At 45.2% G+C, this 24,729-nt stretch overlaps 1 protein-coding gene across 1 annotated transcript in view; it reads right to left on the reverse strand.

Annotated features, from left to right (window-relative positions):
- Positions 1–24,729, reverse strand: part of ZFR (zinc finger RNA binding protein) — a 1,793,456-nt gene that overhangs the window by 1,132,196 nt on the left and 636,531 nt on the right. The window lies entirely within an intron of this gene.

Here is a 24,729-nt window from a genome sequence, read left to right on the forward strand (position 1 = left end):
GTGGATTGCCTCCTGGAAGGTCTGACATGCAGCATTCCCCTAAGGAACCGTTTCATTAGGGGGTGGGAAAAGACAGGAGGAAGAGTAGGGATGTAGGCTGAAATACCAGAAGCGGGCATCTTAATGGATAAGGAGGACAGACCTTTGTCCAGCAAGACAGCCAGGCCCTCCATAATGGCTGAAATGTTGGCAGAGACAGGGTTGAGGCCTTGTTGCCGACACCAAATAGACCATTTTTTTTTTACTTGGCAGAGTATATTTTCCTAGCACTGGGGCTTCTAGATTCTTCTAGGATATTAAACACCTGACCACTCAGGTATTGGTCAGAGTAGAAGCTTGATGAATTGCCCAGGCAGAGAGTTTGAGAGTCTGCAGGTTGGAGCGCATGAACTTTCCCTTTGCTACAGTCAGCATATACATTTTCTGGATAAACTACCACTTTTTTCCTTTGGTCAAACTCAGTAGCAGGGGATAATAGTAGCGCTTGGGGCCAGTCTGGAGCTATCAAGATGACCCTTGGTCCTTCTTTCCCGATTTTTAGGAGGACCCTTGGAAGAGGAGGAAAGGGATGAAATGTATAAATAGATGGCTCCAGAGGAAGGAGAAGGCATCTGTTCTCCAGGCTGTGTGAAGTTTGCCATGGAACAGAATCTTTTTAACTCAGCATTCTCGGTGGTAAAGAAGTCTACTTGAGGTGATCCCCATTTTTGAAGTATGCTGAGAAATGAGTTCCAATGCAGCTACCACTCGTGGGGATCCATTAATTGTCTACTGTGGTGGTCTGGTAGAGTGCTCTGAGCACCAGGAAGATACTTGATCCATCAGGTACAATCCCATAGTATTGGCTGTCTCCCAGATCTGCACTGGCAGCCAGCAAAGACGGCAGGAGTGGGTGCCCCTTGTTTGTTAATGTATCACAGACTGTTGTGTTGTCTGTTTTGATAACTAGAATCCCTGGTTTCCAGTGAACCTTGAAGGCCACTATGCCCTTCTGTACTGTCATCACTTCCTTTCAATTTATGTGCTTGTGTCTGAACTGCTCTTCCCATTTGCCCTCGGATAGAAGGTGTTGGAAATAGGCTCAGCAGGCTGTGTCTGACATACCTGTGGTAAAGGTTTGGCCCTAAGGGATGAACCTGAAGGGGAGACCCTGGTTCTGTGCACATGCTCACCATGCCAATTCCTCCCCAAGGCAGTGAATTAGGTGGATTTCTGTCTCCAGGGAATGTGAGTGCTGGCACCACAGACTATTGAAGTACCATTGAAGTTTCCTCATGTGTAGCCTGGCCTGAGTGATTATTAGTGTACAGGAAGCCATGTAGCACAGTGCTCTGAGAAATTCCCTGGCCATTGCCTCTGCATAATGTCCTGGAAGCATTGGGTTAACAAGGGAGCCTTGCTGGGGGGAAGGAAAGCCTTCTGGAGGGAGGAATCCAGCAAAGCCCCAGGAAAACTACCTTGGTGGAAGGGTTTGTGTTGGACTTCCTGAGGTTTATGGTGAACCCTAGAGGAGAGAGTAGGGGTCTGTGTGAAGGCCAGATCCTAGAAGAGCTTGGACTGACTCATGGCCTGAATTAGGCAGTCATCCAGATAAGGGTAAATTTGGATGTCTCTTGTTCTGCAGAAGGTGATCACAGGGGCAGACATTTGGTAAAGACCCTGGGAGCAGTAGACAAGCCAAAGGGAAGTGCAGAGAATTGAAAGTAACAGGTACCTGCTCTGAAGTGAAAACACTTCTACAGAATTCTACTATAGGGATGTGCAAGTAGACATATTCCAGGTCCAAAATAACCATTAGAGCCTGAAGTACGACCATGGGAAGAAGCTTTTAAAAAGTAAGCATTTTGAATTTTAGGACTAGGAGGGACTGATTGAGGACGGACAGATCCAAGATACGGCGTCAACAGCCTTCTTTCCTGGGGACCAGAAATAGCCTAATGTAAAAACCCTTTCCTATCTGGTGGTCTCCTATTCAGCCTCCTATCTTGTCCAGTGTTGGGGGTGGGGGATAAGAGTCATTGCTGATCTCTGCTAGGACCACGTGGCCTAGAACTGCTTGGCCTGGGTGTTCCTGAGGACCAATGCCTTGGCCCTCTGCGATTGTTGCTGCTGCCTATGAGGCCTTTCCATTCGGGGTTTTCTCTGACTGGGTTTTGATTGGGAGGGAAAGGATCTTGCTTAGTGGGAAAATTCCTACTGAACCTAGATGGCTAAACTTGGAGAAAGTCTGACTGTTGTATGGATTTTGCTTTATCCTCCACCTTTTTTAACAAAGTCTCAGCCTTTGATCCAAAAAGGGAGTCCTTATCCAGGGGTGCATTTAGCAGTTAAGATTTGACATGCTCCGGTAATGTCTGTTCCCTAAGCTAAGCATGCCTTCTGATGACAGAGCCAGAGAGAGCTGCTCGAGAAGATGTCTTTAGGGCATTGTAACCGCAGTGCAAGGAGTGCCAAGCTAACTGGGAACTGGAATGGCAAAGATCAAGCAATTCCTTGGAGGTGTTCTTGTCCTCCAAAGAGGAAATCTTTTGCTTCATTTTTTCCAAAATACTCTGTTGGTATTTTATTGTATGGAACTGGCAACTGAGGGCCCTCATAGCCAGGGTAGATGAAATATAAACCTTTTTCCCCAAACCTGTCAAGGGCCCTTGCTTTCATCGTCCACAGGTAGTGAGTTTTTAGAAGTACTAGCCCTAATTCCTTTGGGGCCTGGGGTGACAACTTCTAGGTCAGCAGAGGGGTTCTTAAAAAAAGAACTCATGCGAGTCCAGTAACCTGCAAATCCAGTCTGGTTTACGAGGGGCTGGGGGAAGAGAGTCTGGACTGAGAGATGATTTCATAAAGACATCTTCTACAGCAGACTCCCTCTTATCCGGTCTCACTGGGACCGGACCTTAGGCTGGATAAAGGAATGGCTGGTTAATCAGAAAAAGTACACAGAATAGCATTTATAGGTTATAAATCAGCTAGAACAGGATTTGTGTTAGCATGCATTTTACTAATGAATATGAAATCTAAAACTCAATGTCACTATTTAGCCCAGAGGAGGCAGACGTATTGTTCTTCTCTGTTGTCTTTTGTTTGGGCTATAGCAGAAATATGATGGCCGGTTAAACAGGAGGCCAAGAGAGGCTGGATAAGGGGGAGTCTACTTGTACCACTTTCAAAATTGAAGGGACAGCTAAGGGTTTGTGTTGCGGTAGATCAAGGAACTCCCTGACCCTCCGTTTTGCTTGGGTGGGGGGTACTCCTGTGCTTGCCACTGGAAAAACTCTCAAGACCCGCAGCGTCTCCCCAAAGGTAATGTCCTCAGTGGGTGCAGCAGAAGACAAGACCTCCTCTGAATCAGAATTCTCAAAGGAGGTAAGGAAGGATTTTTCTTCAAGGACAGAGTCCTCCTGATTAGAGTCTTCATCTGAATCAGGGGTTTCTGAAAAGCCTCAGGTGTAGGGTCTCCCTTCCCATTTCCTGGGGGAAGATTCAGGGGGAGGCTGCCTGTCTCTGACTAAAGAAATAAGGCCCTCGGCCAAACTTGACCAAATCTTGCTGATATCCTGTAGGATGGGGGCTGGTAGACCTTGGCACAGAAACTCAGGTCGAACTCTTTTTAGGTGTAGCTGTTGCCTTGGACCTCAGCACATCTGCTACTCTGACGCCAGTCTCCTTGAAAAAAATACCAGATGTCAACAGACGCCCCAAAGGGACAACGTCAGTTGAGTATCGTTTGCCGGACGCAGAGGTCTGCTTAGTGACTCCAGGCCCGACTGATGAACTGAATGCAAAGGCCTGAGCTTAAGTTGACAGATCCGACAGCAAGTCAGACTCTGAAAGATTCTTGATAAAGGCCTGTGCCACCACCCTGCTTGCAGGAAGAGGCTGCGAAAGCACTTCTCCTTCCTATGCAATAATGAGCCCTGTGGGACTGGCGGATGGAGAAAGGTTGTCATCTGAGGCCCTAAGTTTGTGTCATTTTTTTCCTTTTTTGCTTGGGGAACTTAACCTCAGGATAAATGACAGATGCCATCGCACAATGGGAAGCAGATTGCTAACTAAGGTGCTTAGACAAGATTTCGGCCCTTCGCCTTATAGTCCTAGTACTAAAAAAGGTACACAGACTGCAATTTGGGACATGATGATTTGGGCCTAAACAAGTGACACACAAGGTATGAAAAGTTTCTGTGTGGGATTTGTTTACCACAACAGAGACAGTTAAACTTTATCTGACATGAGTCACAAGTATGACAGGAAAAAAAAAAGGGGGGGGGGGTTCCCCAACAGGGTACTTAGCTTTAGAAGAATTTCTCAGTCTAGTGTGGATATTTGCATGGCTGCATTCTCAGAACAAAAGCACTCACAATCGTTTCTGTCTCAGACAGCAAGAAAGACGGACGTCATGGTGTCAGCTGGCTCCCTTTATACCCAAACCGTCCTGACGTCAGGGCAGGGTGTCCACCAAGTCAAAGGGGGGGGGGCCTTTTTTACTCTGGTGGTTGGGCCAACCAAGAACTTCTGAAGCAGGAAATCCCATAAGTCAGGAGTGTAACAGTGAAGCATGAAGAACATCTGGAGCTACATACTCTGTGAACACTCCTAGTGCAGTGAATAGTCCAAAGGGCAAGGCAGAGAACTGATAAAACATCTGAAGTCTGTACGAATAGGGATGTAATAAACATCTTTTAAGTCTAGTGTTACCAGGAAACTAAAAAGAGGAAGAGAAGGAAACATGTTGTAAAATGACAATTTTTAATTTGGGCACTATCACAAACAGCTTTAGGAAAGAAAGATCTAGAACTGGTCTCCAAGCATTTTCATTCTTTGGCACTAACAACATCTTTGAATAAAAACTCTTCCCCACCTGGTAAGGAGGAACTGGCTATATTATTCCTTGGGACAGCATGTGATGAAGAACAGGTCTGATCTGGAGGATGAACAATGACCCCTCCAAGCAGGAATTTCCTCCCACTGCCATCTGTAGCCATGATGAATAATTTTCAGAGCCTATTTGTCTGAAACAGTATGTTGCCAAACAAACAGAGAGATTCAGAGGCTTGGGTGGGAGAAAGTCATAAGGTCTCTGGAATAGTCATTCAGACCTGTTGAGATGTCCTTGCCATTTCTTCTTAAACATCTTTTTACCTGAATTATGTTGAGACTGATTATTCTGTTTTATTTGCCAAAACTGGACGAGGAGAAAAAATTCCTTGGACAATTTAGAAAGGGGGGCAAAGATTCCTCTGGATCACACTGCCCTTTTCATCACCCTTTATGAACACCTCTGCAGTAGACAGGCCAAATACTAAATCTCTATCTAAGGGAAACTTTAAAATATAGTTTGCATCATCATCTGGAAGGTTCTGCGAATGCAGCCATGCAAACCTCCTTAAAACAGTACCAGTGGCTATAACTCTGAAAGAAGTAAAGTAAGTCACACACTGCAAATAATAAGTAGTGACCTGTGCAGTGGAGGAAACAGAGTTATTTAAAGCAGATTTTTTCTCACAAAAACTGTTGATAAAAGATTCCTCACACTTTTATAATTTGTCAGAACAATGTAAAGTACAGTTGTGTAAAATCTCATCACAACAGTAGTCTTTCTCTTCGCTGTTGCAGTAATCCTAATGTTAGGGATCTCCTGCCCAGGGTAGCCTGATGTTTGGCCAGTATACCAAAGTCCAACGATCTTGTATGCACTGTACACCACATATATGCTCCCAAAGAGAACGTAAGGCATAAAGTGACATATGGATGCAGTTACCTAGAAATGAATTGCACCAGAAGAGAACAGTCTCCATAGGAAAATGAGTTCATGCACATTTAGAAGGAAAAATGCAGAAGAAAAAGGGGAAACCCTCAGCCAGAAGGGAGTCCAAAACAAACAAGAGGGGGTGGAGGGAGGGAGCAAATGCTGCAACAGTGAAGAAAAGGACATCTGCTGTTATGGTACGATTTTACACAACTGTACTACGTCCTTCTGTATCATTGTAGTATTCCTAACATCAGGAAGAGTAAAAAAGCTCTCATAAAATGTTTCTGGCAAAACCTGCTCTGGCCCTAGAAACCATATTCAACTTATAATGCTTACTAAAGGTATGCACCAAAGACCAAGTAGCAGCTTCAAGGATAGAAATGGTGTCTAAACCATTGAAGAAAACACAAGAAGAGGCAATGGCCCTTGTGGACAGAGGTCCATCAGAAATAGACAGACTTGCCATGAAAATAATAACAAAAACAAATGGCTTTAGATATCCAGGAGAAGATGGTTTGCTTAGAAACAGCCAAATCCAAGGTCCTGGGATGAAAGGAACCAAAAAGCTGATCAAACTTATAAATGGCCTTAGTTTTATCCAAATGGTACCTGCGCTGTCTGTGCAAATCCAAGGTATGCAAGACCCCCTCACTAGCAGACTGAGGAGAAGGGAAAAGGGAAAGGAGATGTACCAACTTATTCAAAGACAACTCATCCACTACCTTGGGCATAAAAGAAGGATTAGTACCAAGGGACACCCTTGTTCCTGTGAAAAACAAAAAAGGAGGAATGGCTGTAAGGGCCTGGAACTCAGAAACCCTCTGAGCAGAAAGTACAGTTGTGTACACCTACCATAAATGTAGATGTTCGAGTGTCTTCACTGTTGCAGTCATAACTGTAGGGTGCTCCTGCCGGCAGGCAGCCCGAGGTTGGCCAGAATCCCAAAGTCTGGGTCCGGTGTCGGTTGTACAATCCAGTACCCTGACGTCAGTACGCTCTGGTACATAACCCTCAGCTGACGCCATCTTCTCCAGCCTTTCTTGCCCTAGATGTCAGAAGTCCCCAATAGATCATAAATGAATCCCACTAGGAAACACAAATACACCACAAAAGAGAGAAAAAGAGGGGATAGGAGGGAGGGAAACACCGACTGCAACAGTGAAGGCACTCGAACATCTACATTTATGGTAGGTGTACACAACTGTACTATGTTCATCGTGTTTCACTGTTGCAGTCATAACTGTAGGGTGGAATCCCAAAGCAGTGAAAAAGGGAGGAGGTTTAGACAGAAGAAGGGGCAGCAAGAAGACCCTGCAAAACAGCAGAGGCAAAGCCTGCCCTGGTCTTAGAATACAAAGGGAGATTGCAGTGCTTGGAAAAAGTATGCACAGAACTCCAAGTGGCAGCTTCCAAGATATCCTTGGTAGGAACTCCCCTGAGAAAAGCTGTAGAAGTAGCAGCTGCTCTAGTAGAATGACTTCTCACAGTACCTGGAAATTGTTTCCCATGATGAGTGTAACAAAACCTTATTCCATAAGAAATCCATTTGGAAATAGCCTTTCCAAGAGAACTGGAGGCAAAAGAAACAAACAATTGGTTAGATTTTCTGAACTCTTTAGTCTTGTCCAAATAAAATCGTAACTGTCTGTGCACGTCCAAGGAATGCAAAATCCTTTCCCATTTATTCTGAGGATTAGGAAAGAAGGTAGGAAGGTGAATTGTTTGATTCAAAGCCACTTTCGAAATCACCTTAGGCATGAAAGTAGGATTGGTCCTCAAGGATACTCTGTCCTGGTGGAAAATAAGGTATGGTTCCACAGCCATGAGAGCTTGCACCTCTGAGACCCTTCTGGCAGAAGTCAAAGCTAACAAAAGAACTGTCTTCCAAGATAAAAACTTAATATCTGAAGATGTAGCAGGCTCAAAAGGAGGCAAAGTAAGTTTTTCTAAAACATAATTAAGATCCCAAGCAGGAACAGGAGGGGTCCTGGGAGGCCTTAAATTCTTAGCCCCTCTCAAGAATTGTCTCACCAAAGGATGAGAAAAAACAGGGGGATCAGTATTGAAATGAGCAGAAATAGCAGAAGCATGAATCTTAATGGAAGAAAAGGAAAGTCCATTAGACAAAAGATCCGAGAGGTAAAGCAAAAAAGAAGAGAGATCAGGTACCAGAGGGTCCAAGCCTCGGTCCTGCATCCAAATGCAAAATCTCTTCCATTTAGAGGCATAGGATTTCCTAGTGCTAGGCCGTCTAGCTTCCAAAAGAACATCCAAAACTTTTGGGAAGACTAGAAGAAATCAAATTCCTTTGAAGAGCCAAGCTGCCAGGCAAAGGGTCTTGAGATTGGAATGTAGCAACTGACCCTGATGCTGGGACAGAAGAGAAGGGTTCAGAGGAAGAATCCAAGGAGGCTCCAAGAACAGGTGCTTTAAAGTTGGATACCAAAACTGTCGAGGCCAATTTGGAGCAACCAAGATGAGGAACTTGGGCTTGTCCTGTTTTATCTTTAGTAATACCCGAGGAAGTAGAGGAAGAGGAGGGAAGGCATATCCCGAAAGGTTTCTCCAGCTGAAGGACAGGGCATCCACTTTCCAAGCTGTTTTGTGGAATGACCTGGTGCAAAAGAGAGGCAGCTGATGATTGAGATGGGATGCAAACAGATCTGGGGGCATCCCCAAACTGCAGTAATCCTGTTGAATAAGTTGGTGTCCAGCATCCATTCGTGAGGATCTAAAATGTTCCTGCTCAGGCTGTCTGCTAAGAGATTCTGTTCTCCTGGTATGAATTGGGCCTGGAGATGTAGATTCAGATTTAGAGCTGTGTCCCATAAAGCCATAGCTAGTCTGCAAAGGGGGTACGAATGAGAACCCCCCTGCTTGTTTATGTACCACATGACTGCGGTGTTGTCTGTGCAAATCAAAAGAGGTCCTGGATGCAAAAGGTTCTTGAAGGCTAGAAGAGCATTTTGAACTGCCAACATTTCCTTCAGATTGATGTGCCAGTGAAGATGATCCTTTGTCCAGGTTCCCTGCTGGCAATTGCCTAGAAAATGTGCTCCCCAAGCATAGTCCGAGGCGTCCGTGGTTATGATTTGAGAAGGTTGAGGAAGACGGAAAGGCTTTCCTTCGTTTAAAGCACACACCCTGGACCACCAAAGGAACTCCTTCTGGAGGCAGGGGATCAGAGGAATCAGAGTGTCCAGATCGTGGTAATGCTGCGACCATACACTTTTCAGATACCATTGAAGCTTCCTCATAAGAAGCCTTGCATTTGGAATCAACAGAATGCAGGAAGCCATGTAGCCCAGTGCCTGCAGGAATTTCCTTGCAGTGAGCTGAGGAAGAGTTGCCAAAGTCTTGAAAATTGAAGCCAGCTGTATTTGTTTTTCTGTAGTGAGGAAGGCCCTTTGTAAGGTTGTATTTAAGAGGGCTCCCAGAAATACCATTTGTTGAGAAGGGATCAAATGTGACTTTTTTGTGTTCAATGAAAATCCCAGTAGGAGGAGGAGACGTTGAACAAAATCCAGATGTTGAAGTAAAAGATCCTTGCTGTCTGCCTGAATAAGGCAGTCGTCCAAATAGGAGTAAATCTGAATCCCCTGGAGTCTGCAATAAGCCACTACTGGTGCCAGGCACTTGGTAAAGACTCTGGGCGCAGTAGATAAACCAAAGGGCAGTACAGAGAATTGAAAGTGTCTCGAACCTGCCTTGAACCTGAGGAATTTCCTGCGTTCCTGCCTGATGGGAATGTGTAAATAAGCTTCCTTTAGGTCCAATGTCACCATCCAGGCGTCCTGAGAGAGCATTGGAATCAGTTGCTGCAAAGTAAGCATCTTGAATTTTGGAATTTCCAAAAAGGTGTTTAACACAGAAAGGTCCAGAATAGGTCTCCATGAGCTTTGTTTTCTTGGAACCAGAAACAGTCTTGAATAAAAACCTTTTCCCATCTCTGAGAGGGAAACAGGCTCTATGGCCCTCATGGCCAGAAGAGCATCCACTTGATTTAAGGCCTCTGACCATTGATGTTTTGGCAGATCTGGCCAACCGAAAGCCCTTGGCAAGGTATGAAAGTGGAATTTGTAGCCTTTTAAAATCACGTCCAATACCCATTTGTCCTGGGTAATATGAGTCCAATTTCTGTAATAAAGAGAAAGTTTTCCTCCGAGAGGGGCATCCAGATAAAGAGGTCCTGTAGCCCAACCGAGAGAGTCATTGAGTTTGCTTTCTTTGAGATTGGGATCTGTCTTCTCCCCTTCTAGGTGAAGAAGCAGTCCATTGTCTCGATCTGTAGGAGGCCTGAGCTTGGCCATGACCTCTGGAGCGTCTATATCTTCCCCTTTGAGGCCTGTCAGACGTGGGAAAGGACCAATTTTTGGAGGGCCAATTCCTGGAAAATCTAGGAGGCTGAACTTGCAAGAAATCTTTCACAGTTTGCATAGATTTTGCCTTTTCTTTCATCTTTTTAATAACTTCCTCAGCCTTAGATCCAAAAAGAACATCATGCTGAACAGGGGCATCTAATAATTTAGCCTTAACCTGTTCAGGTAAACTTTGTTCACGAAGCCAAGCATGTCTCCTGATAACAGTACCAGAGGCTGCGGCCCTGCAAGAAGCATCCAAAGCATCAAAACCACAATGCAAGCTATGTTTGTTCAGTTGCATGCAATACATCCTGTAGTTCCTTATCTTCTGCACATGCAGGAAGAGGCGCAAGCTTTTGCTTTAAAACAGACAAAAGAAATTGCTGATACTTAAACATATGAAACTGGCAATTTAAAGCCCTAACAGAAAGGGTAGCAGAAGTATATACCTTTTTGCCCCACCTGTCTAAGGCACGAGAATCCTTCTCAGAGGGAATAGGATTCTTAGAAGTAGCAACTTTAGCAGCCTTAGAACCCTGAGATATAGTTTCAGGATCTGCAGAAGGATTCTTAAACAAGAACAAATGAGACTCGGGAACCCTATAAAACCTATCAGGCTTAGAGGGAGCAGGAGGCATGGAATCAGGATTCAAATTAGCCTTGGAAAAAGCATCATCCACAATGTCAAGAACAGGAGGGATAGCCAAAGGCCTATGTTGAGGAAGAAGAAGGAGTTCTCTAAGCCTCCTCTTGGAAGCAGAATAATCCTGACCTTCCCAATGAAAATGTTCCCTCATCTCATGTAAGGTTTCCCCAAAAGAAAAATCTTCAGGCGGAGAAGCAGAGGGCAAGGAGTCCTCAGCATCCGAATCCTCATAAGGAGGAAAAGAATATTCCTGATCAGAGGAAGAGACAGAAGATATAGAAGCCTGGTCAGAGGAATCCACAGGAACATCCTGTCGAGGCCTTTTCTCAGGTGGGGGGGTGAGAACCCCTAATCATAGAAAGCAAATCTTCAGCCATCCTTAACAATTGCTTCCGAGTCCTAGGAGTAGATTCAGCAGTAGCTTGAGCAGGAGCTTTGGACCTAACAGGAGTCTTTGTCTTTGCCTTTGAAATAGTGATGCGAGTAGGCCTGAATACCCCCTCAGAAGCCGGTACCTGCACAGCGGTTCCGGACCCATCCGAGGGAGGAGCGACGTCCGAAGGTCCTGCAGCAGATAAAATAGAAGGCCTTGATGGCTCCCCATGGGAGTCCGTATCGGCCATCGGTTCAGAAGTGGCGGACGACAGGGGCTGCAAAAGCGCCTCACTGACGACAGCCGAACCGAACGCCGGCTCCAGCTGCAACGAGTCCTGTTTGGACCTCGGAGGCCTGTCCTTGTCTTTGCGCTTCTTTTGAATTCCGGTAGTATCCGACGACATGCTATAATTGAAGCGTCTGCCAAAGTAATTCAGAGCCCAGTCGTACCTGCGTTTGATAGTACGAGAATTAAACTTGGCACAGAACCGACAACAAGAAACGTCGTGGTCAGGGCCTAAGCAAGGAAGACAGTAAGAGTGGAAATCTTTATGAGGTATTTGTTTCCCACACGCAATACAATTATTAACTTTTTCTGACATCGGAGGAAGAAGAAAAAGATTCCCCAACGGGGTACTTAGCTTTGAGAAGAGAAGTAAGAACTTTGGACCGACAACAACCAAAAACACTGTTCGAAAATCGCCAACCAACGACTTGCGAGCTGCTTTCCACCACACGGCAAGAAAGACTAGAGAAGATGGCGTTGGCTGAGGGTTATGTACCAGAGCGTACTGACGTCAGGGTACTGGATTATACAGCCGACGCCGGACCCAGACTTTGGGATTCTGGCCGACCTCGGGCTGCCTGCCGGCAGGAGCACCCTACAGTTATGACTGCAACAGTGAAACACGATGAACATCTAAGAGCCAGCAACAAAACAATCTTCCAGGTAAAGGATTAGACTCTGCAAGTCAAAAGGAGTTTGAGTCAATTTTTCCAAAACAAAATTACGGTCACAATGAGGAGGAATATTTTTCCTTGGAGGCCTAATATGCAGGACACCACTGAGATTCTCTAAGACCTCAAAATGAGAAGCCAAAGGAGGGTTCAAAGGCAGACCAGCAGAAATGGCTGACAAATGGACCCTCACAGAAGAATAGGCCAGGCCAGAATGGAGCGAATTACATTAATAAGACAAGACCAAAGGGATCACTCCACTGAAAAAGGGTCCTGGTTACAAGTATGGCACCAGATGGAAATTCTTTTCCATTTGTACAAACAAGCTTTTCTGGTTGCGGGTTTCCTTGCCTCCTGTAAAACCTTGATTACATCCTCAGAAAAGAGTTGTCTGAAAGAGATCAAAACCCCATCACCCAGTGTCAGTTGAAGAGTAGACAAATAAGGATGGATGAAAGACCTCTCGTCCTGAGTGAGGAGGTTCCAACAGATGAGGTAACTTGTGATTGCCCCCGGCCAGATGCATTAAGAGGGGGAAACCTGTGCTGTCTTGGCCAAAAAGGAGTCACTAGCAATACTTTTCAGGAGTCCAACTGAATCTTCTGTAGGACTGTTGGAAGTAGAAGAGGAGGAGGAAAAGCACAGAAACATCCCCTTCCAAGGAAAAGAAAGGGTGTTTGTCTTCCATGCCAGATGGCATGGTACTCTGGAACAGAATAGAGGGAGGTGTCCATTCTGAGGGGAGATAAAAAGATGTACTTGTGGAATACCCCACCGATGGACAATATCCAGAAGCAAGTCTCTGTGAAGAGTCCATTTGGACTTGCTCTAACAGCCTGCCACTAGACTGTACTTTAAAAGAATGTACACAGTCTGAAGCGTTACCAGATAACCAACAGCCCCCCTTCCCAGTCCTGATGACCAATCTTGCAGAGGAGGTAAGATTTTGAGCCTCCCTGCTTGCTGACATACCACATCACTGTAGTGTTGTCTGTGCACAGCTTTAAGGGTCATGGAGAGAACATGGGGTGAAAAGCCTGAAGGGCCAGAATCAGAGCTCTCATCTCCTTCATACTGATATGGTATGACTTCTGATGGGGGGGGTCAGTACAGTTGTGTACACTTACCATAAATGTACATGTTCAAGTGTATTCACTGTTGCAGTCATCACAACTGGGTTATCTGCCTGCAGGTAGCCCTCCGTCGGCCCGAATACCAGAGTCTTGAAATTTCTGCGTATGATGTCGCCTCTTCCATGATGTCAGGTCGTCAGGGGTGCAAAACATGCAGCCAACGCCATTACATCAGTTTTTCTTGCCCAGATGTCAGGATCCCCCAAAATAGGAAGCAATTACATGGTGTGTAACACCTCCAGTGAAAAGTAAATACCATTGCCATAAGATATGGCCAAAAAGAGGATAGGTAGAAAGTATAGAAAGAATCAGGGGGCTGGAGGGAGGATAAAGTACAGTTGTGTACACTTACCATAAATGTAGATATTAAGAGTATATTCACTGTTGCAGTCATCACATTTGTGTTATCTGCCTGCAGGTAGCCCTCAGCCGGCCTGAATACCAGAGTCTTCGGATTTCTGCGTCGGATGCTGTCACTTCTTCCATGACGTCAGGTCATCAGGGGTATAAATCATGCAGCAGATGCCATTACATCAGTTCTTCTTGCCCCAGACGTCAGGTGCCCCCACAATAGGAATCATATGGTATGGAACACCCCCAGCAAAAAGCAAATACATGATATAATATATGCCAAACAGGAAGGAAAGGTAGAGCCAAGAGAAGTCAGGGGGCTGGAGGGAGGGTAACCAGGACTGCAACAGTGAATACACTCCAACATATACATTTATGGTAAGTGTACACAACTGTACTACGTTCTTCGTGTTTCACTGTTGCAATCATCACATTTGGGTTGATTCCCAAAGCTAAAAAAGGGAGGAGGCAGTTAAAAAGCATTGGGGCTAGCAATCTCGCCCTGTAAGACTGCTGGGACCAATCCAGCTCTGGATTTAGAGAAGATAGGTAGATGGTAATGCTTGGTGAAGGTATGTTCAGAGCTCCAGGTAGCAGCTTCCAGGATATCCCTGGTAGGGACTCCTCTGAGAAATGCTGTAGAGGTAGATGCAGCCCTGGTGGAATGTGATCTTATTCTCTGTGGGGTAGGTTTTCCATGGTGCTTATAGCAGAAATGAATGCAATGGGCTATCCATTTGGAAATGGTTTGCTTTCAAATGGCCTTCACCTCTGCCCCTGCAGCAAAACTAACTTGCAGCTGGTCAGATTTTCACGACAAAAATCTAGCAGCTGGTCAGATTTTCTGAGAGGCTTAGTTCTGACCAAATAGAATCTAAACTGCCTGCGCACATCCAGAGAGTACAGTATCCTTTTCCCCCTTATTCTGAGGACAAGGGAAAAAAGTAGGCAAATGAATGGACTGGTTTAGAGCCTCACTAGACACCACCTTGGGCATAAAGGATGGATTAGTCCTGAGAGAAACCCTGTCCAAGTGGAAGATAATGAAGGGTTCCACTGCCATGAGGGCCTGCAGTTCAGACGCTCTTCTTGCTGAAGTGATGGCTAGAAGTACGGCTGTTATCCAGGAAAGGAATTTCAATTCTGCTGTAGCAGTTGGTTCAAAGGTGGGAAGAGTGAGTTTTTCCAATACAAAGTTAAGGTTCCAGGCTGGAGTGGGAGCTTTCCGGGGGGGGGGGGTGTTGTTCCTCAATCGCTTGAATATTTTGGGTTCCAGTTTCCATTCGTGCGGGTCTGAGATTTCTGCTTAAACAGTCTGCCAGTGAATTTAGTTTGCCTGGCAGGAATTGAGCTTGCAGGTTTCACTTGGTAGTTCAAGGCTGTGTTCCACAGAGCCAAGGTTAGTCTGCAGAGTGGGTAGGAATGAGTTCCCCCCCCTGCTTGTTTATGTACCACATAACTGTGGTGTTGTCTGTCTTTATCAAAAGTTGTCCTGGAAGAATAAGGTATTTGAAGGCTGTCAAGAGTATTTTGTATAGCTAACATTTCTTTCTGACGGATATGCAGGTGCATCTGTTTTGGGTTCCATTTGCCCAGAATGCACTACCCTGCCATGTGCACACCCTATGCATAGTCTGATGCGTCTGTTATTGGGGATTGGGCGGCAAGGGGTGGAGTGAAAGGGAGTCCCTTGTTGTGGTAGCAGGCCTCTGCCCACCACATGAACTCTGCCCCTAGACAAGGAATGATAGGAACCATTGTTTCTAGGTCCTGAGAATGTTGACATCATAGACATTTTAGATACCTATGAAGTTTCCTCATATGCAGTCTTGCATATGGAATTAACAGAATGCAAGAGGCCATGAACCCCAGGGCTTGCTGGATTTTGCTTGCAGAGAACTGTTTTTTTGTGCCCGAAGTAGGTTGTCAAATAAACTTGTTTCTCCGGAGTAAGGAATGCCATCTAGGAAGTTGTGTTCAAGCTTGCTCCTAGGAATACAAACTGTTGGCAGGGTACTAGGTGTGATTTCTTCTTGTTGATGGTGTACCCCAGTGAGGTTAGAAGTCTCTTTACAAATGCCAGGTGTTGTAATTGCCTGATTCAGGCAGAAAGTCAGGATTTGCTATCATCCAAGTATGGGTAAATATGGATATTTCTCTGTCTGCAAAATGCAATAACTGGAACTAGGCACTTTGTGAAAACCCTGGGCACAGTAGATAAGCCAGAAGGAAGTGCAGAGAACTGACAGTGAATGGAGCCCGCCCTGACTAGGTACTGTCTGCAGGATTCCCTTACTGGAATGTGCAGGTAAGCTCCTACAAGTCTAGGATTGCCAGCCAGGCATCCTTGGCTAGCATAGGAAGAAGCTGTTGAAGAGTTAGCATTTTGAATTTTGGAACCACCAGAAAGGTGTTGAGAATAGACAGGTCCAGGATAGGATGCCAAGAAATTTCTTTTCTGGGAACCAGGAACAGTCTTGAATAAAATCCTTGTCCCCTTTGGTCTGCTGGGACTGGTTGAACAGTCCTCATACTGAGGAGAGAACACACTTGTTTTTGGGCCTCCGCCCACCGATTTGGGGGTGGTCTGGCCATCCACTTGGGGTTGGGTAATGAGTAGAAGTGGAATCGGTACCCTAGGGAAACTATGTTTAAAACCCATTTGTCCTGGGTAATGAACTCCCAGTTTTTTGCCTGTAGGGCGAGCTTTCCTCCTAAAGGAGCAAGTAGTTGAGCAGGGCTTGGAAGAGTTAAGGATAAGTCATTGTGCCATTTTTCCATAGGGGGTGGCTTACTACTCCCTGCTTTGGAAGTGGGAGTCCCCCACTGCTTAGATCTGTGCATAGCCTGAGACTGAAGTTTTGATGGTCTTCTGCTCCTGGGTCTAGACTGAGAAGGCCTGGAAGGGACTAGAAAAGACTAGTTCTTTGAAGGCCACTGCCTACTGAATCTAGACGGCTGTACTTGTAAGAAATCTTTAACAGTTTGCATAGATTTAGCTTTTCCCTCCATCTTTTTGAGGACTACTACTGCTTTGTTGTCAAAAAGGCGTTCTTGGTTTAAGGGTGCATCCAGTAATTTAGATTTAACCTGATCTGGCAAGTTGTGTTCCATAAGCCAAGCATGCCTTCTAAGTACAGACCCAGTGACAGCAGCCCTGCAAGATACTTCCAAAGCATCAAAACCACATTGCAAAGTATGTTTACCACCTTGTTCAGCAGAATGCATTAGTTCATGCAACTCTGTGTTCAGAAGTGTCAGGAATCGACATAATTTTCTGTTTTAGTAGTCCCCTAATATCCTTGGTTTAAGGGTGCATCCAGTAATTTAGATTTAACATGATCTGGCAAGTTGTGTTCCATAAGCCAAGCATGCCTTCTAAGTACAGACCCAGTGACAGCAGCCCTGCAAGATACTTCCAAAGCATCAAAACCACATTGCAAAGTATGTTTACCACCTTGTTCAGCAGAATGCATTAGTTCATGCAACTCTTTGTGTTCAGAACAGTCAGGAATCAACATCATTTTCTGTTTTAGTAGTCCCCTAATATGCTGCTGATACTTTAACATATGAAACTGGCAATTTAAAGCCCTAATGGCCAAGCATCTGTCAAAAGCTTAGAGTCCCTATCAGGAAGAGTAGAATTTTGGCAGTAGTAGCCTTAATGCCTTTTGGTCCTTGGGAAATGGTCTCTAGATCCGCAGTGGGATTCTTGAAGAGGAATTTGAGAGTCAGGTACTCTGTAGTACCGGTCAGGTTTCGTGGGAGCTGGAGGCATGGTGTCTGGGGTGAGGCTGGATTCCAAGAAAACATCTACAATGTCCAGAACAGTAGTGAAAGCTAGAGGCCTGTGTTGTGGCAGGAGTAAAAATTCCCTAAGTACCTTTTTGGACTCAGAATAGTCCTGGCTTTCCCAGCGGAAATGCTCCCTAAGAGTATGCAAGGATTCACCAAAAGAAAAATCTTCTGGCAGGGAACCAGAGGGAATGGAATCCTCTGCATCACAATACACACATGCAGATGGGGCAAATCCTGGCAATCAGAAGAAACAGAAATATCAGATTCCTGATAAGAAGACTCAGAAAGAAATTTAGTTCTAGGTATCAGAGAGAGAAGGCTGGCTTCCCCTAATTAAGGTAATAAGGTCTTCAGCCATTCTAATCAATTGTTTTTTAGGCATATGGGGGTGAGAATGCGGTTTGGTCGTCGGTTTTCTAGGTGTAGAGCAAACTTTAGGCCTGAGGAATTCAGTATTTCTAGCTTGAAACGAAGTTGTTGGTTTTATATGAAAATTGGTAGGCCTGAATACACCCTCAAAAGCCAGTGCCTGCAAAGTGGCTCCTGACCCATCCAAGTTAGAGACATCCACAGGTTCCATAGTCGAAGCAGCATCTCGCTGCATACCAGCCTCCAAATGGGTCTCAGTAGAGGCCTGCGAATCTGTAGTAGCCGGTATCAGGGGTTGTGAAAGTGCCACACTGAGCACCTGCGGACTGTGGACTAGCTTAACAGAAGCATCGTCGGCAGCTTTGGACCTATGTGGTCTGTCTCTGTCTTTATCTATACGTTTTTTCGGAAGATCGGTAGTCGGATGTCTTAATGAAGCCATTTGAGTACGGAGATCGAGAAAGTACAGTTGTGTACACTTACCATAAATGCAGATGTTCGAGTGTATTCACTGTTGCAGTCATCACATTTGGGTTATCTGCTTGCAGTAGCTCTCAGTCGGCCTGATTATCAGTGTCTTGGGTCCAGCGTCGGTTGCGGTCTCATCTTCCGTGACATCAGGTAGTCCAGGGGTATAAAGCAAGCAGCCGATGTCATTATATCAGTTTTTCTTGCCCCCGATGTTAGGTGCCCCCCTAATGAGGGGGCTGGAGGGAGGCTAACCAGGACTGCAACAGTGAATACACTTGAACATCTACATTTATGGTAAGTGTACACAACTGTACTATATTCTTCGTGTTTCACTGTTGCAGTCATCACATTTGGGTAGATTCCCAAAGCTAAGGATGGGAGGAGGAATTTAGATAGCATTAGGACCAGCTATAAGGCCCTGCAAGACTGTAGTATAAAAGCCAGCTCTGGATTTAGAGAAAATTGGTAAATGGTAATGCAAAAAGTATGGTGAAAGTTTGTACAGAACTCCAGATGGCAGCTTCTAGGATATCCCTGGTAGGTACACCTCTGAGAAAGGCTGTAGAGGTAGATGCAGCCCTGGTTGAATGGGGTCTAATCCCCTGTGGGATAGGTTTTCAACAGTGCTTACAGCAAAAATGAATGCAATGGCCTATCCGTTTAGAAATGGTTTGCTTTGAAATAGCCTACCACTCTTCCCCTGCAGCAAATGCCACCAGCAGTTGTTCAGATTTCCTTTGAGGTTTAGTCCTGTCCAAGTAAAATCTAAGTTGTCTGTGCACATCTAAGGAGTGCAGTATCGGTTCCTCTCCGTTCTGCGGATTAGAAAAGAAGGTTGGCAAATGAATGGACTGATTAAGAGCCACACTGGATACCACCTTGGGCATGAAGGAGGGATTGGTCCTAAGGGACACCCTGTCCACATGAAAGATGATGAAAGGCTCCACTGCCATAAGGGCCTGTAGTTCAGGTACCCTTCTTGCTGAAGTAACTGCTAAAAGGAAGGCTGTTTTCCAAGAAAGAAATTTTAAATCTGCACTTGCAGCTGGCTCAAAAGGAGGAAGAGTGAGTTTTTCCAATACAAAGATAAAGTCCCAGGATGGAGTTGGGGCTCTCCTGGGTGGTCTTAAGTTTTTGGCCCCTCTGAGGAACTGCTTGAGCAGTGGATGAGAGAAGACGGTGGTTCTGTGTTGTAATGAGCTGAAATGGCGGAGGTGTGAATTTTGATGGAGGAAAAAGAAAGCCCCTTGTGAAGCATCTCAGTTAAGTATTGAAGAATCTGAGGTAAATTGGGCGCTGCTGTAGCCACCCCTTGAGTTTGGTTCCAGGCACAGAATCTTTTCCATTTTTCAGCATAAGATTTTCTATTACTAGGCCTCCTTGGCTCCAAAAGGACATCCGACACTTGTTTACCTAATCTCTCCATTACCATCATTCAGTAAACAGCCAGGCTGCCAGGGTTTGAAGCTGAAGGTGCAGAATCTGGCTCTCCTGCTGTGACAGCAGGGTAGGGGTCTGATGCAGGTGCCATGGAGCCAGCAGTGACAAACTGCGCAAGAGGGGGTACCAGTGTTGGTGTGGCCAGTCTGGTGCAATCAGTATCGTCCTTGGTTTGTCCTGTTTGATCTTTAGTAGTACTTTGGAGAGGAGAGGCAGAGGAGGAAAGGCACAGACTGATATTTTTTCCAGCTGAAGGACAGAGCATCCACTTTCCAAACTTGTCTGTGGTGAGTCCTTGTGCAGAATTTGTCCAATTGGTAGTTCTGGGGGGGAGGCAAACAGGTCTATATCTGGGATCCCCCATTTGTTTATCAACATGTTGAAAATCTTTGATTCCAGTTTCCACTCGTGTGGGTCCATTTCTGCTGAGTTCGTCTGACAGTGTACTTAGTTTTCCTGGCAGGAATTGAGCCTGGAGATGCACGTGGTAGCTCAAGGCTGTGTTCCACAGAGCCATGGCTAGTCTGCAGAGGGGGTAAGAATGGGTACCCCCCCTGCTTGTTTATGTACCACATAACAGTGGTGTTGTCCGTCCTTACCATTAATTGTCCTGGAAGAAAGTGGTCCTTGATGGCTGTCAGAGCATTCTGTACAACTAACATTTCTTTTTGATTGATATGCAGGTGCATTTGACTTTGGTTCCATTTGCCTTGAATGCACTTCCCTGCCAGATGAGCCCACCATGCATAGTCTGATGTGTCAGTTGTTGGGGTTTGGGCAGCAGGGGGTAGAGTGAATGGTACTCCCTTGTTTTGGTGGCAGGCCTCTGCCCACCAAAGGAACTCTAACTGTAGGCAAGGTATGATAGGGATCATTGCTTCTAGATCCTGAAAATGTTGACACCATAGGCTTTTTAGATACCACTGTAGTTTCCTCATATGCAGTCTTGCATATGGAATTAGTACAATGCAGGAGGCCATGAACCCCAAGGCTTGCAGTATTTGCCTTGCAGATGGCAGGGTTTTTGTGGCCATTAGTTTGAAGTAAGTTGTCAAATGAATTTGGTTCTCTGGCGTGAGGAAAGCCAACTGGGAAGTTGTGTTCAAGCTTGCTCCCAGGAATATAATTTGTTGACAGGGTACCAGCTCTGATTTATTTTCGTTTATGGTGTACCCCAGACAAGTTAGCACCTTTTGTACAAATGCCAGATGAATCAAAAGTATGTCCTGGCTTTCTGCCTGAATTAGACAATCGTCCAAGTATGGGTATATTTGAATATTTATTTGCCTGAAAAATGCAATGACTGGAGCTAGGCACTTTGTGAATACCCTGGGCACAGTAGATAAGCCAAAGGGCAGTGCATAGAACTGAAAATGCACGTAGCCTGCTCTGCAACGTATGTATCTTCTGCAAGATTCCCCGATTTGGATGTGCAGGTAGGCTTCTTTTAAATCCAGTGTTGCCAACCAGGCATCTTTGCCTAGCATAGGAAGTAACCGGTGAAGAGTTAGCATCTTGAATTTTGGAATCACGAAAAAGGTATTTAATATGGAAAGGTCCAGGTTAGGACACCATGAGTTGCTTTTCTGGGTACCAGGAAAAGTCTTTGGTAGAAGCCTTGTCCCTTTTCCTCTTCTGGTACAATTTGAATAGCCTTTATGCTTAAGAGAGAGAGTACTTGTTTTTGAGCCTCTGCCCACTGATTTGGGGGTAGATTTGGCCAACCGTTTGGGGTTGGTAACGTGTGGAATTGAAATCTGTATCTTTGGGAAACTATATTTAAAAGCCATTTGTCCTGGGTAATGAGTTCCCAGTTTTTTGCCTGCAGAGCAATCTTTCCCCCTAAAGGAGCAGTCAGTTGAGAAGTGCTTGGAAGTTTTAAAGTTAAGTAATTGAGACAGTTTACCACAGGGGGGAGTCTTACTACTAACCTCTTCCATTTGGATAATTAAGATTTCCTAGCAGTGGATTTCCTAGCCTCCTGCAAAACCCAAAGCTTGCCCTCAGAAAAAAGGTGTCTGGAAGGCATCTATCACCCATGATTACAACTGAAGTGTGGACAGGTGGGGTTGGATGAGAGATCCCTTGTCTTGTGTGAGGAAGTCCACCCTGTGAGGTAACTTGTGATGACTGCCATTACCAAGATGCAGAAAAGGGAACCAATGCTGTCTGACCCAAAAGGGAGTCAATAGTAAGATTTTGGGAGCATCCTGCTTTATCTTGAACCGGACTTTCAGAAGGGGAAAGAAGGCATAAAGAAGCATCCCCTTCCGAGAAAAAATGAGGGCATCCACCTTCCAGACCAGAGGGCATGGAACTCTGGCACAAAATAGAGGAAGTTGTCTGTTCAGAGGGGAGGCAAAGAGATCTAGTTGAGGAGTACCCCACTGGTGGACAATGTCCAGAAACACATGCCTCGGAAGCATCCACTCTTGTTACAGTGTTATGGACCTGTTCAGAAAACCTTCCACTATGTTCTGATCTGAGAGAATGTAAACTGCCTGAAGTGTTACCTGATACTGAATAACTAGCTCCTAAACCTGAAAGGCTAACCTGCATAGGAGATAACACCTTATCCTCCCTTGCTTGTTTACATACCACATCACTGTGGTATTGCCTGTGAGAATCTTAAGAAGCCCAGGAAGAAAAAGAGAATTAAAAGCCTGAAGAGCCAACAGAAGAGCTCTCATCTCTATGATATTGATGTGGTCTTTTTGTCAAAGGAGGGTGAGAAGTTGACTAAGAATGAAAATGGACAGCACCGGTGAAACGTTATGGTGAAAACATAACTTTTTAATCTGATGTTGTTCAATTTCATTTATTCCTCAACTGTTGGGACAGAGTCCCCAGCTACCTAAATCCAGCTAGGACTGTAAAGAGGGATACTATGGAGTACTGCTGAGCCAAAGGCTGCTCTTCCACTAGAGACCAGATCCAGTTTGTAATGAGCAATAAAAGTATGAGGAGTAGTCCAAGTTACAGCTGCACAAATATCATCCAAGGAAGCTCTGGACAAAAAGGCTGATTAAGTTGTCATAGACCTGGTGGAGTGGGCTCTGTGTGATTTCTGCAAGGGTAAGCCCACTTTTTGATACACAAAGGTAATACAAACAGTTAACCATTTGGCCTAAGTAACTTTAGATATTGGGTAGTCCAGTTTTGAATCGGAAAAGGAAACAAACAATTGTTCTGACTTTCTTACATCCTTTGTTCTGTGAAGATAGACATACACAGACAAAGTACAGTAAATGTACATATTCGAGTGTATTCACTATTGCAGTCATCACACTTGGGTCATCTCCCTGCAGGTAGCATTCAGTCGGCCCAAATACCAGAGACTTAGTATTTCTTCATTGGATGCTGTCGCTCCAGGACTGACGTTAGGTTGTCAGGGGTATAAAAACAGGCAGTCAATGCTATTACATCAGTTTTTCTTGCCCCAAATGTCAGGAGCCCTCCAAATAGGGAGCTAAGTTATGGTGGGGGAAACTACCACCAGTAAAAAGTAAACACCAATACCCCTGAAAGGGGTGAGCAAAAGCCAAAGAGATGAGAGAGACAGAGAGAGAAACCAGGGGGCTGGAAGGAGGGAAACCAGGACTGCAACAACGAATACACTCTACCATCTACATTTATGGTAATTGTACACAACTGTACTATGTTCTTTGTGTTTTACTGTTGCAGTCATCACACTTGAGTAGATTCCCAAAGCTGAAGAAGGGTGGAGGCAGTCAAGAAGAGTTAGGGCTGGCTAGAATGCCTTGCAGGACTGCTGTTGCAATACCTGCCCTGGATTTGGAAAATATAGGCAGGTGGTAATGCTTGGTGAAGGTGTATACAAAAAGTACAGTTTTGTACCAACCATAAATGTAGATGTTCGAGTGTTCACCCTGCTGCAGTCATCACACTTGGATTATCCTGTCGTCAGGCGGTCCCGCAGTTGGCCGGAATTCCAAAGTCTTTGTCGGGCGTCGGTTGCTGTCGCCTCATCCCTGACGTCAGTGCGCCAGGGGTATATACATAATGCAACAGACGCCATTTTCTTCAGTTTTCCTTTCCCCAGACGTCAGTTGCCCCCAAAAAGGTGGTCAGAATTAGTACCAAATGGAGTGAACACTGCACACACACAAAATCCCTTTAGCTATAAGCAAATACATCAGTAAGGTATAGCAGAGATTTAAGCCAGTAGATCAGAGGGGATGGAGGGAGGGTAACCTGGACTGCAGCAGGGTGAACACTCGAACATCTACATTTATGGTAGGTACAAAACTGTACTATGTTCATCGTGTTACCCTGCTGCAGTCATCACACTTGGGTTAAATCCCAAAGCTAAGGTAGGGGGGAGGTATCATAGAGGGTTAGTGGAGGCAATAAGGCCTTGTAGAACTGCAGTGGCGAAGCCCGCCCTGGACAGAGTAAAGAGGTAAGTGACAGTGTTTGGTAAAGGTGTGTACTGAACTCAAGTTGCAGCTTCTAAAATTTCCTTGGTTGGAACCCCCCCTGAGAAAGGCTGTAGGGGTAGTTGTTGCCCTGGTAGAGTGGGATTTAATGGTAGCAGGAACTGGTTTCCCATGATGGGTATAGCAGAAACGTATGCAGTGACCTATCCATTTAGAAATGGTTTGCTTAGATATAGCCTTCCCTTGAGAAGCTGTAGCATAGGATACAAAGAGCTGGTCAGTTTTTCTGAAAGCCTTAGTTTTGTCCAAATAGTAACGAAGCTGCCTGTGAATGTCCAAGGAATGCAGGAGTCTCTCACCTTTGTTCTGTGGATTGGGGAAGAAGGTGGGTAAGTGGATGGTTTGATTTAAAGCCACACTGGAAACCACCTTAGGCATGAAGGAAGGATTAGTTCGTAGAGAAACTCTGTCTTGATGGAAAATGAGGAAAGGTTCCACTGCCATTAGTGCCTGTAGTTATGAGACTCTCCTAGCTGAAGTTATTGCTAGGAGCAGGGCAGTCTTCCATGATAGGAACTGAGGAACTGAAGATCTGCAGAGAAAGCTGGTTCAAAGGGAGGTAGCATTAATTTTTCCAGAACAAAGTTGAGGTCCCATGTTGGTGTAGGAGCTCTCCTGGGTG

The sequence above is a fragment of the Protopterus annectens genome, chromosome 1.part1 (genome assembly GCF_019279795.1).
Source record: "Protopterus annectens isolate FY-2018-M chromosome 1.part1, PAN1.0, whole genome shotgun sequence".
NCBI classification, from domain to species: Eukaryota; Metazoa; Chordata; order Ceratodontiformes; family Protopteridae; genus Protopterus; species Protopterus annectens.